Consider the following 20,929-nt stretch of genomic DNA (forward strand, 5'->3'; position numbering starts at 1 on the left):
AAATAACATGGTATGGAGCAGCTAATACAGTATTTCTATATTCCCATATTTGTGTGTGTGTGTTTAAATTGGAAGGAGGTGTGAGAGTGTGCGTTTGTGTCAGGATACACTGTGGCTCTTCTGATTTGGCAGGCCTGCAGCAATTGCAAGCCAACTATGTAAATAAATGCATACATAAACAAATGCTTTCATGCAGTGGTTTAGTTTAGGTATTCAGATGCTTCTCTCTGTCACACACACACACTGGTTGATTATGTTTTAATGACTTTTAAGATTATATGTTGTGGTTTGTTTTGTTTGCTTAATCGCTCCCCTCAAGGGTCTTTTAAGAACCAAAAGTTGGGATAAAGGTTTTTATAAATATAAATATAATTATTGCAATTGCTGTATTCTGTAAGTGCTCGTAAGTGTGTGTTGGGGGAAGAATAATCCTGAACATATAGTGGCATGCCTAAGATCATCCAGTGACAGTGGCAAGATTTGAAACGGGACTTAGGACTCAGCTATACAGCTGCAAATAAAACGTTTTAAGTGCAATATAAAATATGACACTAGATGATGATGGTAAGCCTTATGGAAAATTCAATGTATTTTGTAAAAAAAATACATTTAAAAAAGCATTTTCAGAACGGTTTTTATATGTGTGTAGATTCCACCTCTATTTAGGTTTGCAACCTGTACTTAGCTGTATCAGCTCAGAACAGCTAATAAGCTGGATATCAATTTTGAGAGTTTGCTACATTTTTCTTAAATGGCTGATTAGGTCAATCATATAGGATACAAAACTTAGAAAAAGTAAGCTTATTCTAATGACCAAATGGACATATGCGGGTGTGAAACCCCTGGAAGCATGTGACAGCTCGCTCCCTAATGAGAAAGGCATTTCTTGCTCCTCACTGTTTAGTCTACTGAATGGAAGAAAATTAAGATAAATAGTACACTGTCACAGTGAACGATACCAGATGATGGGCCTCTGGAAAGAAATGGGAAAGAAGAAACCAAATGACTGCAGTCATCTGTACTGCAAAGTGTGTGGAAGATCTATCAGGGTGAATCTGGATCGAGACACAAGGATCAGTTGAATGCCTTCCAATTGCGCAATTTCTGTTCCCATCCTGAAGCAAAGTTCTTAACCTGAGGTACTATTTCTAGGTTAGCGGAGTCTGTAACCTGAAGCGTCTGTAACCCGAAGCATCTGTAACCCGAGGTACCACTGTACTTTGTCATTTAGGGGTGGGGGATTCAGGTATTCCTCTACCTAGTGTATCTATTGTTCTCATAATCTACATAATGTATGTAGAATACAGTTGTGCACTAGAGTCTAGTGAAGACCATGAAAATGCACTGGGGTGAACTTTTGGTATTGCTGGCAATGTCTTACCACTTCCCTACACACCTCTGCCATTTGGCTGTTTGTTTGGCTGTTTGTTTGTTTGTTAGTTTGTGTGTGTGTGTGTGTGTGTGTGTGCGTAAATGTCATTGGTGCCCATGGGCTTTATTGATGTGCTAACTTAACTCTGAAACATCATGGCAAACATACCACATCTATCTGTTTGATGGCTCTTGTTTGTTTTCTATTCAACTGCTCATTCTTGCTTTTTTCAACCTCTTCTCCCCAAAGCTGTTCTGCTGTTTTGGAAAACTTTGTGGGGTTGTTTTTTGTTTTTTTGGAAATGTTTAAAATTCCTGGCATACAACTTCCATGCAGAAGGGTCTATCCAGCCACATCTCCTCAAAGAACAAGGCTAAAAACAGCAGCATGGCAAGGCAGGTGACTCTTCCCCTGAAATATTAAGTGCCGATCAGATATTGTTTTATTTAAATAATATCCCACCTTTCAACTTACAAAATGTTGACAAGGCTGCCAACAACACAATAATTAACAGCAGCAGCCATTAAAATTAAAATAAAATAAAAAGAAGCATAAAAGCAGTAACAGTGGGTATATTAACAGTTGATACAGCAATGGAATTCTCTAATAAAAAGCTTGGGAAACAGCAGCATTTTTAGACAGTACCTAAAAGTTAAAAAAATAATAAAATCAAATACACCCGGGGGGGGGGCAGGGGCGGGGTTGGAGCTTTCCAAAACTGAGGTGCCACTATCAAGATACCAGCATCTTTGCTCATCATCTGACTCTTTTGGGAAAGCACTTGGAAATAGTTCTCACAAAAGATCTTAAGGAATTGCAAGGTTCATGCTGTTAAGAGATAATGGGCTACATTGCTGGATCAGGGCTGCTGTGCTAAAAATAACATGTATTTTCTCCTGAACTTTGGAAAGTCCTCAGCTGCATCTTACCTCAATGGAATTACTGCTTCCATTGAAACATGTTGGAGGGATAGCCAAGACTGCAGGAGTAGGATTTTCCTTCCTTCCTTTTTTATTTTTAAAAAAATGTAACTTGAAGATGGATTCAAAATGCATTTATGTGTACCACTTGCTATTTCTCTGGCTAATAACTCACCACACAGCATGACACAATTGATCTAACTGCCTTGATTAAAATGTGTTACATACAAAGTTATATTAGGGGACCTTCTGTGACATTTAATTTAATAAATAATAGTATGTGTTTGTGGGGTGGGTGGGTTATTTGGCTGTACATCAGTGAGCAATGCACATTTAATTCTATGTGCCTGAATTCAACAAACACCACTGAAAGCCTGTATTAAGAGCTCGGCTATGGAGTTGTATATAACAATGTTAATAAGCTAGTTTGCTTACGAACTCTGGTGTGGAGTCTGTATTCAATACTCTATTGAACAGGCAAAATATGTACAAATGATTCAACACAAGCCTAATGTTCCATCTAAGATAAGCTTCGGAAAAATTAAAAGAAAAAAAATAGACGGATGCTGCTATTACATTTACACACCTGAAAGAAGCAGGGCACGGTTAGCTTAATTTTTCTATTTGCCCAGTATCAGAAAAAAAAAAGTTGGATGGCATAAATAAAAGAGAAAAAAAGATAGTCCCCTGCCTGCTCCTCCCTGTACTCCCTGCTTCCTATGCAATCCTCAAGTTTCTTTTAGCCATCCTGCTCTATTTCATAGTCAGAGAGGCAGCAAGCACAGAGGACAGAGCCTGATATTCACACAATAGCATAGGAAAGAAGTGGCGTAGAATGCAGGTATTGGCATTCTAATCTGCAGTGGCAAGAAAGGCAATGCATACGGAATGAGGAAGTGTAAACCAAGGGAAAGCTGCAGGTCGACACTCTTGCTCACTGAGATAGGATTCGAGCAATCTGCAGGAAAACTGAAACCACTTTCTGGCCATTTCCTCACTCACTCAGTCAGCACATATCAACATGTGTATATCGCAGGAGTATGCAATGTGTAGAAATCTGCACACAAATAAAATTTCTTTCTTTTTCCCCCCAAAGAAAAAATAGATTAAACACTTGTGTGAAGGACTATACTAATTACAAAAACAAAGCTACATTGGTCCATAAGGAAAGAACCCTCCAAAACCTGCACCCTGGACAATAACTTTAGTAGGACCAACAAAAATGATGCAAAATAGTGAGTGGACTTTAGAGTTGAAAAACTCTTTATCAGGCTAGATGATACACAGAGCAAGAGTGGATTAGCAGGATAAAGGAGGGAACTATAAACTTGTTGTTGTTGTTCAGTCGTTCAGTCGTGTCCAACTCTTCGTGAACCCATGGACCAGAGCACGCCAGGCACACCTATCCTTCACTGCCTCCCGCAGTTTGGCCAAACTCATGTTAGTAGCTTCGAGAACACTGTCCAACCATCTCTGTCGTCCCCTTCTCCTTGTGCCCTCCATCTTTCCCAACACCAGGGTCTTTTCCACGGAGTCTTCTCTTCTCATGAGGTGGCCAAAGTACTGGAGCCTCAACTTCAGGATCTGTCCTTCTAGTGAGCACTCAACTATAAACTTAGCATGCTCTTTAACCCTTGATATATGCAGGCCCAGTATGAAGATTGCATTATGCAAGCTGACAAGCTGCTTCCCTTTTAAAAGTAATGTTTCTTCCAGCTGGAGATAAATGCTACTAATTTAGTGTAATGGGAGGTCTGGACTACAGTAAGCTCCTCCTCTTACCAATGATTAGATACCTCTTGAAGGACAACTCTGTCCTCTAAATTACATGTCAGAGTGCAAGCAAATCCTGGGGCTGTCTTGAGTGTAGCCAGGGAGGGGCAGCTGCCCTGCCCCAAAATCAATAAAAATAAATAATTAACTGAGGATCCCCCCCCCCAACAAAAATCCTGGCTATGCCATGCATGATGTTAGTTATGCAATCAACATAAAAAGATTGTCTGGATTTTCCTGATTGCTTTGTCTAACACAGGGATCTCAAAACTAAGGCACGCGGGCCGGATAAGGCCCTAAGGACTTGTTTATCCGGCCTGCGGCAACCCCCGCCTCCCACTCTTACCGGTGCTGCACTGCGCGGCTGCCCACTTCCGGGTCGGAGGAGCACCGGAAATAGCTTGTCTGCATGCACAAACATTATTTCTGGTGCACATCTGGGTCGGAGGAGGCCCGTGCACATGCGCACAAGCTATTTCTGGTGCTCCTCTGACCTGGAAGTGTGCTGGAAATAGCGTGTGTGCACGCATATAGGCATGCATGATTGGTGCTGGAGACATCGGCCCGAGGCATGGTAAGTTTGCTGACCCCTGGTCTAACACTAGGGTTGCTTGCTGGTTTTAGATCTTAACATGGATCACATTATCAGGCAATCATTCTGTACAAATATTTACTGCCTAAACAAATGCATTGCACACAACTTTCCAATCCCATCGTTCTCATTTTAGCTTCCTTTTCCTCTTTCGGTTGTATATTTTTTATTTTTTTAAAAAGAATTCTGCTTAAGCAATGGAAAGCCAATTAGTACCTGTTTTTGCAAAGAATTCCATTATCTGTTTTCATTACCAGATACTTTACACAAGGCAATTGCAATTCTGTTGTTATTACATTGCAGAAAGGATATTGAGTGATTTGTTTTGTTTTGCTTAGAGCTAATAGAGCCATTTAATATCTAGTCAATGGTATAGCTTACATGAACGTCAACTGACAAATCGTGCAATAGAAGTATTTTGTCAGACACTGAAGCATCACTTTCTAAAGCATCACATTTGGGAACAGCAAACATTCTCAAAAGATAAAAATGAGCAAAAGGTGTCCTCCTCCTTTCATGCATTGATTCACAGTTTTATTGGTAGGTACCGTATTTTTCGCTCCATAAGACACACTTTTTTCCTCCTAAAAAGTAAGGGGAAATATCTGTGCGTCTTATGGAGCGAATGGTGGTCCCTGGAGCTGAATTGCCCAGGGGCCAAAAGAGGATCATGCTTTTTATTTTACAAAGAAAAAAGGGGGTGTTGAAAGGACATCGCTGAGCAGCTGAGCAGCAAGAGATCGGGAGAGAGATAAGAGTCCCTGGCTCCCTTTCAGCCCCGCCCTCCTTTGTTGAATGTGCTGCAGAGGGAGGTTGTTTGTTTCCCCAGTGACATGTGACTGGCTGATTAGATTATCTGTCTGGAAACTGTAGGAAAGGCTCCCTTTCCTTTAGAAGCTGCAGAAATGTGAGTTGAACCCCATAAAAACGGGGCTTTTCCTCTTTGCTTTCCCCCCTTTGCAAAATTTCGTCTTGCGAAGCACAGACAGGGGAAGCGCGGTTTGACGGGAAAAAAACGCGTAAATTTTTCGTCTTGCGAGTCGCGCCCATAGGAAAATTCGTCTTGCGAGTCACCCTTTAGTTAGCAAATGCCTTTCGTCCAGCGAGTTTTTTGTCTAGCGAGGCATTCGTCTTGCGAGGTACCACTGTATGCCTAAAAGCCAGGCAGCTCCAAGAGTTTCCTACCTTTTCTTACTCTATCCAAGTTCCTGAAAAGGGAACAATCACCAAGAATGTCTCCCTTTCTACTTTTGGATTATGCTACACCAGGTGTAGGCAACCTAAGGCCCGTGTGCCGGATGTGGCCCAATCACTTTCTTAATCTGGCCCGCGGACAGTCCGGAAATCAACGTGTTTTTACATGAGTAGAATGTGTCCTTTTATTTAAAATGCATCTCTGGGTTATTTGTGGAGCATAGGAATTCATTCAAACCCCCCCCCCCCAAAAAAAAATATAGTCCGGCCCACCACATGGTAAGGTAACGTAAGGTAAGGTGTATTAATTTATGAAATGTTCTGCCCTATGTTTTTTTAAAAGTATTTTTTATTAATTTTTCAAAAACATCAAAGGATAATCAGACAAACATACAAATCATACACACATACAATATAAAAAAATTAAACAAACAAACATATTAACCATTATTCATACTAACATTTTTTTCAAAACTAACAATTTTCAAAAACTAAACTATGCTTCATTCTTTTAATTCTTATAAGGTTCATATTTGTGTCTGATTTTTATATTTTTACAGTTGCAAAAGTAACAGAGAATGAAAATTTATTAAGAGAGATACATATTCAATTAATGCCTAATTCATTTTATCTATTCTTTCTGTAAGACATTATATATATATATATATATATATATATATATGACTTCCCTATTCCAACTCTTCTTTAGCTCAGTATAATTTTAACTAAGTTCTAAAATGTGACATGACACTGACACCTCTTTTTGTAATATTGATTGTAGTTCATATATTCTTTTCATCTATACCTTATCTTTATCATCCAGATTTTACAAAAGTTAATATAACACAGATTCCGTGCTAATGTTACACCTCTTTTTTAAGTAGCTTAGAAAACTGTTCCACTCTTCAATGAATTGACTTCTTGGGTTTTCCTTTATTTTCTCTGAAAGGTAGGCTAGCTCCATGTATTCTACCATTTTATGAACCCATTCTTTTTTACTGGGTACTTTGTCACTTTTCCAGAAGGATGCCACCAAGATTCCCGCTGCTGCAGCGGAGTACAGAAAGAAGTTCTTCATTTTATTGGGTATGTCTGGTGATGTAATCCCTAATAAGTAAGCCCCTGGTGTTTTAGGAATTTGAATTGAAAGAATTTTGTCCAGTTCCAGGTGTATTTCATTCCAAAATGCTTCAATAAGACATACCCATAAAATAAGCTGTAGCAGGATTTCTATGCATTTGTGCAATATAAGCCATACCCCCCAAAATAAGCCATACCCCGAAAATAAGACATAGTGACGTGGTGCCTCCCTTAAGACGGCCTGGATAGGCGTGGCTATGCAGCGTACTGACGCAGAGCGGTTAAAATAAGACACCCCCCGAAAATAAGCCAGAGTGTGTTTTCTTGAGGGGGAAAAATATGACAGTGTCTTATTTTCGGGGAAACACGGTAGCCCTCCATGCAGAGAGACAAGGGGGCATGGAATCACAGCACTGCTATTTCGCGTTCTTCATTCAGTATTTATCCACCTTCGACGTGTGGCTTGCATGCACAATTACAGGCCAATCTTGCATATCAAATGATTCATACCTCTTCTTAGTTTCACTTCTTCGAAATGAGCAGCCCCTTGAAAGCTAATCACAGGGCTGTGAAGCTAGTGCATCTAATTCTCTGATTACAGCTTACAAGTCCCTAAATGGAGCATATTAAAAATATGCAATTTAACAAATTGGGGTTTAGTATTTCCTTAGCACTGAAACAATGAGAAACAGAACTGTTCATCTTTCCTAATATCTCCCAGAACCTTATATTAGGATAACACAAAATTTGAATTAAAAAATCTTGACAACTATCAAAAGAAGTAACTAACCAAAGAAAAGGCAATTTATGTAGCTCTCCTCCCACTCACTGAATACACACCACGAGATTTCTCCACCTCAATTAAAAAAGGACAGGTGGACCCCTGTGACTTGAACATACAAGTAGCATAAAGGTAAAGGACCCCTGACAGTTAAGTCCAGTTGCGAACAACTCTGGGGTTGCGGCGCTCATCTCGCTTTACTGGCAAAGGGAGCTGACATTTGACTGCAGACAGTTTTTCCAGGTCATGTGGCCAGCATGACTAAGCCACTTCTGGCAAAACTAGAGCAACGCACAGAAACACCGTTTACCTTCCCACCATAGCGGTACCTATTTATCTACTTGCACTTTGACGTGCTTTCGAACTGCTAGGTTGGCAGGAGCAGGGACCGAGAAATGGGAGCTCACCCTGTTGCAGGGATTCGAACCGCCAACCTTCTGATCGGCAAGCCCTAGGCTCAGTGGTTTAGACCACAGCGCCACCCGTGTCCCTGTACAAGTAGCATACAAAAAGTTAAACAGAAAATATAATGCAACCACTTGTCCTCCCACAAAGGCTTATGAGTTATTCCCAAATATAAAATCAGCAAATGCTTGGAAGCTACTAACAAACAACATATATCCAGGATACTTTTGCCTAGTAGCCAGTGGTGAAGCTGCCTGCTCTGGCACCAGGGGCGGAGAGCAGGTGGGGGCATGGCTGGTGTGTGTCCCCAGGTCGTGGTGTGCGTCCTGGGGGCGCAGCACCCATGGGGGCATGGCGCCCGGCACGGTGGGAGGGTGTGTGGCATATGTCTGGGTACCCCCCTCCCCGATGGTGCCGGGGGCGTGCGCTCCCTCGCCCCCCGCCAGTCCTAGTAGCTTGATGGAACGTTCTTGATATGGACAAGAAGCTGACAAGAGTTTGATTCTCACTTCTCTGAGCTTTGCGGGATTGCAGTGTAACAGGGCACTGTTACCCAATGTATTTCCCTTAGCAGGAAAGCTAGAAGCTGCAGGGCGGGGAGGTGGGAAAGATCACAGAATCATAGAATTGTAGAATTGGAAGGGACCACAAGGATCAGCTAGTGATCCAGGGGTCAGCAAACTTTTTCAGTAGGGGGCTGGTTCACTGTTCCTCAGACCTTGTGGGGGGCCGGACTATATTTTGAAAAACAACAACAAATGAATTCCTATGCCCCACAAATAACCCAGAGATGCATTTTAAATAAAAGGACACATTCTACTCATGTAAAAACACGCTGATTCCCAGACTGTCTGTGGGCCAGATTTAGAAGTCGATTGGGCCGGATCCGGCCCCCGGGCCTTAGTTTACCTACTCATGAGCTAGTCCAACCCCCTGCGATACAGGAATCTTTTGCCCAACATGGGCTCGAATCCACGACCCTCACTGTTCTCATCAGGGACACAAACCAGAGAGTGTTTGGTAGCTCTGTATTTCACAAAAGACCTGTCTGCTTAATGGGGTTGTAAACACCATCTCATCTCCTTCCAAACAGTCCTGCCTTTCTTGCCTCTTTGATGCCACCTGGTCAAATGCCAGTGGGCCTTTGCTGCTCTTGCAAACAGGTCAGCTGCCTGGCACCAGACTTCTATGACACCTGAGGACAAAATTCAGAACCCAGGAATAATGCATCCTCTGGATGCCATTGCAAGCTTTGAAAGACCTAAGCCAGGCAGGCTTGAAGGCAGTCACCATTTGTGACTTGGAAGGTGACAGAAAAGACAAGAAGCAGCAAGCTCATCATCGCGACTACCTGCTTCCCCCACATGTTTCCTTTCTCCGTTTGGAAGTCCTAAGGAGGGCTGCTATCTCATACATATTTAGCTGCTCAGTTGGCTGCTTGTGAGCATCAGCACAATTGCCACAATGCAAGAATGCTCTGGGTGCTGTGTTTTAAGAATGACAAAATGAACTGGTCAATCAATGAATATGATCAGCAGTATGGAAAGCAAATCCTATGAGGCAGGGTTGAAGGAGCTGTGTATGTTTAGCCTGGAGCAAAGAAGACTGAAGGGTGGGATCACATCCATGACAGCATTCTTCAAATATTTCAGGGAGTGTCACACAATTGTAGCCAACTAAGTTCCATTCAAGAGCAGACTCACTGAAATCCATAGACCTAAGTTAGCCCTGCCTAATAACTTCAATGGTCTAGTCCAAGTACAAATAACCATGGGTACAACCCACATTCTCTACTGTCCTAGAGGGCAGGATTAGATCTAATGAGCTTAAGTTAAGTTATTTAGGCATTTACCCACTCAGTTAATCACAATTTCTGGGTGGTACGGGCAACCTTATTGACTATAAGAGCAGTTCAACAATCTAACTATTACCTTTCTGAAGACTAGACAACCAATTCTTGGGGATGGTCTGTCTAGATTTCCTGCATGACGAAGGCACACTTACCCTTTGATCCCATCTCCTCTGGGCATTTAGGTATTCATGCAGAGTAACAACTGCTGAGTTTAGAGAGCTTCCACACCATCGAAAAATCCTGCGGCGCTACATACTTAAAAATAAAGGAATTGGGAAAAGAGCTGCCTACATGTTTCTTATCCAGTTCCTCACTGTTGATAAAGGGACAGATACTTTATGTAGATTAGGAAAGAAACAGAGCAGGCTGATTGTTGATCACCATCCTGACAGCACTGATTAAATATGATAATGATGAAGACACACACACACCCCTTCTTGATAAAATCCTGCATTAATGACATAAGCAGCTGGATAAGCAGTTCCAAGGGCAGAATTGACCTGAGAGCAGGAGTATTTTGAACAAAAATACACACATACACGGTTGCCCCAAAAGTTCAAAAACATTCTTAACAGATAGAAATGCAAAACCCTCCCAAATTAAATGGTGAGAGCCCATATATGATTCCTACAATTCATCATCACTTTGTAGAGACAGAGGTATTAAGCTATTTAATTCACCAAGGAGTAGTTTAAAGAGAAAACGAGGTTCTGAATTGCACAGAAATCTTCAACATGTAAGATTACATATTCAGAGCACAAGGACCATCCAAAACAATTGCATACTGAATTAAATTGATGTTGTGAGCTGTCTTGGGGGACTAAGGAGATGCCAAGAGATAGGATGAAAATAAAATGAAGGGTTCTCTGTAAGTCAACAGTTTGTATTATCTTTAAATTACTAATTGACATAAAAGACCATTTTATCCTTTGCAGTTTAGATTTTTGATCAACCAAAAAGGGCCCAATTTTACCAATGTTATATTTCTGTGAAATCAGAAAGGGTTTGGTCATTGCTTTGTGTCATAGCAATTGCCCCTGGGGAAATATCTATGAACACTTCACTAGGAGTAAACATTTCTGACAATGTAAAAACAACAACAACAGGACAGACATTGGCCAAGCAGTATAACTTCTAATGACCCATGTCTGTCATCCTTGAGAAATCTCAGTGCGTTCTGGCATAATCACTCAATAAGCCCTATGTAGGTCAAGTCTCCTCAATGCCAAGGTACCACAATATTATTGTTACCAGAATTACTTTTTAATCATGAAACTTCATCACAAATAACTGGACTACATGTTCCACAGGACTACATGTTCCACAAAGTCCCATTTGCTGAGAATTCTCCCATGTTCTATGAGAACTTAAGCAAATGAAAACCTCATGCTACAGAACTCTTTGTTTTGCCCAGAGAACACCAAGCAGTCAGTATCCTCTCTATACAAATAGTCTGAGATGGTCCAAGACAGGATACAAAGTCATGGTCCAAAGCCATGGCAATCCTACACAATAGTGGAAAGTATAGATTTTGTCATAATTTTTCTCTTTCTCCACAGAGCATTATCAAGCATGTTCAGCAACAACATTAAACTAGAAAAAGCTATTCCTGGACACCACCTGAGCTTCCCCAGTTAGCACTGAGTCCAGGAGGATTCCCATACAATGTACTGTACAACTTAGTTCATTTAGGAGGAGTGAAACACTAGTTAAAACCACTTGTAAACCTCTAGTCAACTTAAGATAGTTTCCCTACCCACTGCCCTGACTGGATAAAGTCTCAGTTTGTTGTCCTGGTCCATCCTATAACCACCTACAGAAACTAGTTCAATAATTCACAGCTTCCCCAAGGTCACCCAGTGAGCTATCTGACTGAGTATCTGAATCATGGTCCCCCTGGTGGTAGCCCAACACTTTAAACACCACATCTCTCTCGTGTCGAAGGGACAGTCCAACTGGAACATGCCCTGACGTGCATGTTGGCATCAGACAATAACACAGAGGCATAAACCCTCACCAACCATAGTTGGAAGTTAGGCTGAAGAGAAAGAAGCAAGCAATTTGCCACTTGTTTCTCTTCAACATGGAGTCTACACAGGAGGAAATGGAGCTCAGAGTATAATGCATGTCCTCAGCTACGTGTCCTTTGAACCTAGTGGTGCCCCACAAAGAAATCAAAGAAAGGCCCTTCTCTGTGGTGAAGACTTTTAGCCAAATATTTTGAGGAGAGCAGATGATACGGCCATTTGTTGGATGTGTGCTTCACCAGCTGCATTAGTGTTGTATACTGCACTATTGCTTATAAAATGACCGTTTAAAAAAGTTTTGTTTGATATTCTCCTCTAACCGGCCCAGGGATCTGTTTCATTAAGGGCAGGTTTATATACCGAAGTAAATAAATATGCAATTTTGCTTTTCATTTGTGAAATGATGGCTGAGGGTAGCCTACACATACCTGCCAACATCTGAACCAAAAGAGATACAAGTCCCTCAATAACATCGAAAGGAAAGCTATTAACAGCTCAGCAGCACATTTTCATTTTATGCTTTCCCAAATGAATACTAAAGCAAAAGCATCAATACTTCTTGCTGCTGCTGTTTAAGATTAAAAAGAACCATCTCTACTAATAGCCAAGGCCGCAGTGTATTATTTCACGCTCCACCATCGAAATTTCAGATTCCTTCAAGGAGGAGGAATTTTAAAAATGTGAAGGAAGAGGACAGACGAGCAAGCAGAAAATGTTTTCCCAAGGCAAATCCAAGGTACGGCTTTAAGGCACACAAATCCACACAAAATGCTGCTGGGAGTTTTGCTTAACAGGTTTTGTTTAATCAGTAAAATGTTCAGCTGTATCAGTCCAAAAGCCAATCTGAGCTAATAAAATTAAGATGAATGGCATAAAAAGCAGAAAACATGCCAAATTCCAGGCATCATGGAAAGTTTCTCCTCAGCCCTCATGAAGGGCAACCAGTAGTGGAGGCAAGTTCCCCATGGGACTTAGTAAGGGGAAGCCAGGGAGGCCAACGGCAGGTGGAGCCGGAGCCAGAGTCAATGATAAGCAGAGCTAGAGCCAATAGCAGGTAGAGCTAGGAAAATCTAGTTTCCCCTCCTGCAGAGTTCTACAATGGTAACAACTGAGATTAAGGAAGTTGACAGTCAGTGCTGCCCGCCCAGAGTGGACATAAATCAGGCAGGTTAGGGCAGAATAAGTTGGTGGAGGAGTACCCCACTGGCCCTAATGAACCAGCATCCACAATAAATGTAAGGGAAATACCTGCCTCCCTATTATCCAACTGCCACTTCTAAAGGTAGGAGCCAACCTTAAACAGGCCATGTATCCAGCCTATCTGAATTCTTGTGAGATTTCAACCTAATTCTTGTTTTTATGAGATTCTGGGTGATGTTGTGTTCTAAAGATCCATGGGCTCCTTGTCCTTCCTCTACAGGGGCAAAGGGACCATCTATTGTACAAATCCTCATCTAGCTATTTTAAGTAAGCTTTAAACCAATTAAAGCTCGGGAGGCAATATTCTTTATTAATTCAGATTTCGTGCTTGTCACATCCCTTTGGCTCTGGGAGGGCCACGTCTTTTAGTCTAATGCATATCAGAACAATTTGATTTGAAATGTTTTTAAATAAGAATTCTTTTATTTAAACCACAAAAAGCCATGCAGCTGAGAATTAGAATTCATTATTAACTAATTTGCATATTGAAAATTCTGCTTCTGATCACTGTCTTGACTCAAGTGACAACATGCAGGCAGAAATAACATAGCTTATTAAATTATGTGAACATAATACTATGGGAGCAATGATCAGTTTTGGCATAAAAGTTTTTCAGCTGTCAGATAAAAGCCATTTCAATCGCTAATTATAAATGGAAGAGTTGAAATCATTGTGGTACATCACTGGAAAAAAGCAATGTTTTGAGGCACACTTGAAAGATCTCCCTCTAATATTAGCATAACTCTCCCCTCAACATATGTCATCTCTCCAGAACTATACATAAGATGATGTTGGACAGCATAACAGTATATTCTGTGTGTTCTAAACAACAGCACCAGAGCAGATTTGTGAAGGGAAAAACGGTCAAACATAAAATAAAACATACACAGTCAAAAACTACACCACCTTATTCATTGCACCAGGTCTAAAAATTAAAACTAAATGCCAGCACTGTTGTAGTAGAATCCATTATTTGATTACACTAAGCCCCCAAGCCCAGTTAGGTGCATTCACTTCCAAACCTTTTCACTTCAGAGAAAACATGAAACATACATTTTATTTGTCATCCCTTATTGCACATCTTAATGGCTTATTAAGGAGGAATCTTAAGAAAGTTTTAGCTTTGGGCACATTATAATTTTTGTTTTATCTGCAGTTGTGATCAACAAATCGAAGTGCACTGTGTCTAATGTTCTGTTCCCCTGACAAAATAAATAAATAAATAAAGCAGAGTGCCAAAAAGTTCACAAAAGGAGGAAAGGCTAAAAGAGTAATTGCCTCAGAAAAGTAGACCTGCTACTTAGCTTTAAAAATAAGTTCTTAGAAAGGGGGTCAGTGAGTGCCCATGGGGACTGGTAAGGCAGAAGGCAGGGAGACCAAAAGTAGATGCAGCACAGCTAGAGACAGGCAAAGCCCGGACTAGATGTAAGCAGAGAGACTGGCAGGTGGGGGGTGGCTGAGGATGGTGGAGCAGTTCTCCATTGGCCCCAGTGGATCAGCCTCCACTGAACGGAGGTGCATATGAACATCTCTAGAGGAACAAACCCAAGAAAAGTACTTAGCACACTAGATTGCATGGTCCTACTGTAATACTTTTTGGATCCTAGCTCATTGTGCTCAATGCTGTTTTCTCTCTCCCCCCAGGGTATATCTGCAATGCTATACACATTGAGCGGAGTGCATAGTACAATGCTGTATAGACATGCATAGGACAGCCCTGTAAGGATGTCTAGCCCTGAATATGAAACTATTTCAATCAGTTTGACTGCAGACAGTAACCTGTATTTCAAGCAGAGAACTATCACTAATTGTTTGCCTGGGTCAGAACAATAAACTCCTAGGTAAAGTGAAATGTTTGAACTACCAAAACATCACAGTACTTGTACTATTTCTCCCTTGAAATGAATTTTGAGGTGCGTGTACAGTATCTATTGGAAACTGACTGCGCAGAGCTTATTCTGGGAAATGTGCTTACACCTCTCATACTTACAGTCTGCAAACATAATAATTGCAGGAGTTCCAGTGATCATGTGCATGGCTGCATATGGCTTTGCTGTCTCCACGATCAGATTCTTATTGCAAGCATCCTGGGGACCAAGAGGAACTTTCTTTTCTGCAGATGCTCCCAGTTGCACGTCACCATGCTCAACCAACAAATGCAGGCACCTGCCATACAGACATGGTCCTCTCCCACTGCAATGCTATAGGAGTTATTAGCGCTGCTTAAAGCAAGGTTGGGGAAATGGTGGTTTATCAGATGTTCTTGGACTACTACATCTCTGACTGTTGGCCAAGAAAAAAGAGAGAAAGCAATGCAACAGCCACCCATCTACTCACTACTGGCGATACAAGATACAGAATTGTTAAAGAAACCTGGGTTTCCGGTTGCATTCTTTGTGCTCACAGTTGGGGCATTGACGGGGTACTGCCTGTGCAGCCTTTGCTATCAGCTGGCCTCTATGCTTCTCTCCTAGCTGATCAGAAGAGAGCTGGAAGAGAGAGAGGCACCCAGGTTGCAGGGGTGGCTGATACACTTTGGGACTGGTGGGGCAGAAGACAGAGAGCCCAAATAGCAGGTGGAGCCAAAGCTAACGGCAGGCGGAGCCAACTAATTCTTAGTTTTGTCCCAATCTTCCGCCTCCTGCTCCCTGCTGAGTTCTACAAGGGGCAACACTGAGACTGAGCAAGAAAAGGATGCTGAAAGGCAGTGCCATTTTCTGGACTGAGCTTAAGTAAGAAGAGAGGCAGGTGGAGGCTGGCTGAGAGAAGGCTGAGGTTGGTGGGACATTGACCCATTTGCCCTAAAGGACCAGCCTCCTCTGCCCAAGTGGACTATGGGAGGGAACTTCACTCCCCCAGTTGATCCGGTGAAGAGGAAATGGGGCAGCTGTTGTTTCCCCAGGCACCCATCCCTACTTCTTCTAAAACATAGTGTAACATGTACTGAGTAAAGTAGTCCAGAATTTCTCTGGACCCAGTGTTAGCAACCCTGGTCACGGGGGTTTCGCTTCATCACAGAGGTTGTGCTGGGTTTTTTTGTCATCTTTATTTGTTAAGAAGAAGAAGAAGAGTTTGGATTTGATATCCTGCTTTTCACTACCCGAAGGAGTCTCAAAGCGGCTAACATTCTCCTTTCCCTTCCTCCCCCACAACAAACACTCTGTGAGGTGAGTGGGGCTGAGAGACTTCAAAGAAGTGTGACTAGCCCAAGGTCACCCAGCAGCTGCATGCAGAGGAGTGGGGACGCGAACCCAGTTCACCAGATTACGAGTCTACCGCTCTTAACCACTACACCACACTGGCTAACAATAACAAATATTTTCTTTGTCAACAGACGTGATCCTTAAATGTATGGAATTTGCAGGTGATGCCTCCTTAAGGTTGTGGATATGGATCATCCCATCACACCATTGGCAACAGTGTTATGTCCCAGTTGTGTTGGGCACGGGTGAGAGACCCCCCCCCCAGCTGAATCACATGAGCTTTTCACAGCTGTGGTGATTTCCCAACACGACTCAGCAACCTGGGCTGAGCCAACCGTTCTGTGGGGCTGTCAGAAATGGGACGCTGAGCTTATGCCATGCCATTTGCCTCTGTGAAGCTGTATCCCATAAACGATGAGGCCATTGTTATCCCCAGCTTGTGGTGTCTAGTATGGGTGTCTTCACTAACCCCATCTATAAACCTGCCTCTGAACAACAGCAGCAGCAACAGCTTCAGAGGAAATATAAAAGCATGAACAGATAGATAATGTGCAAATTTCTGCAATTACAGACAATATTCTGCAACTGGTTTTGCAGAACACAGTAAGGTGCTGGCAGGTATTAAGTTTCCCTGCCTTGAGAAGATTATATACAGTTCACATTTTCAAAAGTTCCAGATTCAAAAACAGACATGCAGCAAAAAATTTGTAATATAATTTTCATAGCTGTGCCGATTGGCTAGATCAGATGTTTCTTACTCCCTCTGCAGTGCCATAGTATTATTTGTAACAGGTACTGCTAAAAGATGCTGTTTGGGGCCATGCATTCAGCTTATGTTTGAAAGCAGCCTCTGGAATGCATTAGTGGGATATTATAATTTATCCCTGATCAGGCAAATGCCCACACAACCCCCCTCTCCTCACCACCTGTTATGTCATCTCTCTAATTGCAAGTCACTGCAGTGATGCTAAGTGTTCCTCGGTGATAGAGTGCTGCTTCCCTAAGAGATTCCTCCTTTGTAGCTACCCAGAGCTACCTCTTTGTATACAGAATAAAGAGCTTCAAGTTCCACATATGCAGTGTTTGGCAAAGGAATGGTTGAAGCAAAAAGAGAGGTGCCAAAAATACCAAACTATTACTGTACTGTCATGTATTTTATAGAGTTACATATTTAGACCTGAGACTTTTGTGTATGTGTGTATTTTACACACACACACACACACACACACACACTCGTGGGAGTTCATACAAAATGTTTGAAACCTACTCACTATATATGTGGCTAGGGAGAGTATATCACACCTCCCAACAAGTAAGAAATAATGTTATAGTATAGCTACACTTTTTGGAAATAGCCTGTTTGTTTACTTGCATGCTGTTGCCCTTACACAATGAAAATGCTGAATGCTGGTTATTTCAACAGCAGCTTTTAAAATTGTATTCTAAACAAAAGCAAAATACATAAGGATCACCCTCTGCACCCACATTTTAAAAATGCCATTTGGTTACAAATAAGTAAGTTTGATCATTATAAGCAACTATGAAAGATTTACGATGCTCTCAGTTTTACAGGTTGATTCAAATGGATTGCATCAATGGTTTCAAACTTAAAACTTAGTCAAATGCATTTTTTTTAAAACAACAACAACACCAGAATTCATCTAGCCATCAATCCTTGCTACATGGAAGTAACTCAGAAAAGAAAGGATAGAATGCTATTCTCATTTACTAATTTCCACTCATTATTAAATACTGAAAACGAGCTGCTGAAAATAAGTACAATATACATAGATACTTTGCTACGTACCTGGGAAACCCCCTTGTACCATTGCTGTATCGCTATGCACTTCAAGGTATCTGCATTCCTGACAAACATTCAGATGTTGAGAGCAGCTCAAATCCTCATCACACACATAGACAGAAAGAGACTCGGAGCTCGTCTTTCTTCTGACGACCTTGGGCCTGACAGAGAGATTTCCCTCGCCTTAAGGGCAAGCTGTCAGTCCTCTTTCTATTGTGAGATGTGATCAATTATAATTAATTTCAGGCTTGCCCACAAGCCAAATAGTTACGCCTGTCAGCAAAACTGCCGGCACAACTATGCAGCAGGGGAAAGAAAATCCCTGGCTTCCCACATCTGACCCACTGACGCTCTACTGCTGCTAGTGCTGCTGCTGCTGCTGCTGCTGCTGTGTTGTTGCACTGCTGGAGATCACTAATATTCGAATGGCATCCCTGTCCCGAAACACAAGTCAATTTAAACACAATGCTGCCCTTTCTTCCTCAGCTAGCTACACAGCTGATGTGATTCTAAATGACCCGCTCTTAATTACAGCAGAATGGTTTATAACATCCCAGTCACATGCATTTAGAAATGCATGTTTCTGGTTCCAATCATCAATGAACGCCTGTCAGCCTAGCAGAGTTTCATAAGTATTACCTTTCGGTTTTCGCATTAAATGGGAGATGCAGCAGAGGATCATGTCTGCAACCCAGAAACAAAACTATCTGCTCTCTTGACATTGATCCAGTCCAAATTCTTATCATTGTCCTGCGGATTATAAGGCATTTAATTCCTTGTCAGTAAAATGCAGGAAAAGTGAGACATTTAAATCATTTTTAAAAATATTGCTTTTTCATAGCAGTTAAATTTAATCACAAGCCTGCATAACAGTCATTCAACACTGAGATTTCCTATATATTATTTGCTCTAAATGCAGGGGGAGGAACAGTGTTTGCATCTGAAGAACGTTTTCTAGGATTCCCTGCCCTGCTCCCCCCCCCATCCCAAAATATATGGGCATGTGTACAGTCATTGACATACCATCTGCTCAGTGTATTAACAGGGAAAGAGCCAAAATGTTGTTATTGGTTACAACTCTCCAAGTAGTTTTAGGGGACGAAATTTTAAGGGTTCCAACACTGCCTCAGCAGCTGTAAAAATCTGTGCACTGGTACTTTAGTCATGCAACACTACAGAGAACGTGGCAGTGCATGCTTGATGAAATCTTACATGATTGGACAGCAATACATTCTTGTATTCCACCGCCCTTTAAGGAAGGTATGTTGAGAAAGGTCAATGGAAAAAAAGAATAGGAACAACGCCAACAAAAAATTACTTACAAAAATCCATTGCATGAAGATAAATGCACAGTATCAAAATTAAAACCCAAGCTCGTTGCTTACAACCCTGCTTTTGTGTCACTATTGAGAGAATGAAACATTTTGTAGTAAGTTAAGAAAATCGAATAACTGAACAAAAATTAAATATCGAAAGTCTGAATTTTTCAGAAAGGTTTCTAAAGTTAATTTGCCTTGTCCGCATCAGGTTCAGCAATGTCTGCTGGTGACTGCAGTGACATCTATTGGAGAAGTAGTGTTTGACTAGACTCCTGTTCACCTTAGGATAGCTAAATATACTGCTATTTTTTCCATCGATCAAATTATTTTCCCCTTCCCCTTTTGAGTCCTACTTGTTCAAAGAAAGGAAGAATTGGTGACAAACGCTTCAATAACATTACCACACAGTCAATGCAAGTCAAGTGTCTGTGAACTAATAAATGGTCAAATTGGTCAAATTCATATAAACATATAGCAAAATATACATACTATTGTATTGTGTCATGTACAGAAGAACATGGTTTTATAGATTTCTTCTGCAAAACAAAACATATCTAAGAATGGGCTTATTATTAGGGCACCAGAGGTGGTTGAAAGAACATGCAGATGGGAATTCATCCAAAACTGTGTCAAGATTTGAATCTGCTGTGGGTTCAGAGCCTAGCATAGGGATTCAACCTGTGAACCACTAGCAAAATGTCAACTAGCTTGACCAGAAAAAAAGCCTCATAACAAGCTGAAGTAACATGGTACTCCTTGACCCGCTAAAACAGGCATGGCCAAACTTGGCTCTCCAGGTGTTTTGGGACTACAATTCCCATCATCCCTGACCACTGGTCCTGTTAGCTAGGGATGATGGGAGTTGTAGTCCCAAAACATCTGGAGGGTCAAGTTTGGCCATGTCTGCTCTAAAAGAAGGACCATGTACTCCTCCTTCAACTCCGATCAAAACCAGCAGCATGACCAAAGGTCAAAGATGGTGGGAATTGCAGTCTGATAAGAAAAGCCCATCTAGACCAGTATCCTGTTCTCAGCCAGATGCCTCTGGGAAATCTGCGAACAGGACCTGTGTGCAACAGCACTCTCCACTTGTGATATTCTGTGACAGGTATTCAAAGGCATACTCCAACATTGGAGGCAGAACAAAGCCTTCATGGCTAGTAACCATTCATAGCCTTGTCTGCCGTGAATTTGTCTAATCCTCTTTTGAAGTCATTGGAGTTGGTGACCATTGCTTGCTTCCTCAGAAAGTTAGAAAGGAATCTATCATGCATCTTCTGCTGTGAAGACCGAAGCAAATAAGTCAGTCAACGTCAAACTCCCTTTCCTCCTTTAGCATACTTTTGACATCCTTGTCAGTCAACAGTTCAACTGCCTCCCCACGTGGGCTTGTTACCAATATATGCAATG

The 20,929-nt window shown here is 41.7% G+C and overlaps 1 protein-coding gene across 7 annotated transcripts in view; it reads right to left on the reverse strand.

The window, feature by feature from the left end:
• Positions 1-20,929, reverse strand: part of PATJ (PATJ crumbs cell polarity complex component) — a 161,153-nt gene that overhangs the window by 72,520 nt on the left and 67,704 nt on the right. The gene's annotated exons all lie outside the window — the stretch shown is intronic.

Source organism: Lacerta agilis, chromosome 6 (genome assembly GCF_009819535.1).
Source record: "Lacerta agilis isolate rLacAgi1 chromosome 6, rLacAgi1.pri, whole genome shotgun sequence".
In the NCBI taxonomy this organism is placed as follows: domain Eukaryota; kingdom Metazoa; phylum Chordata; class Lepidosauria; order Squamata; family Lacertidae; genus Lacerta; species Lacerta agilis.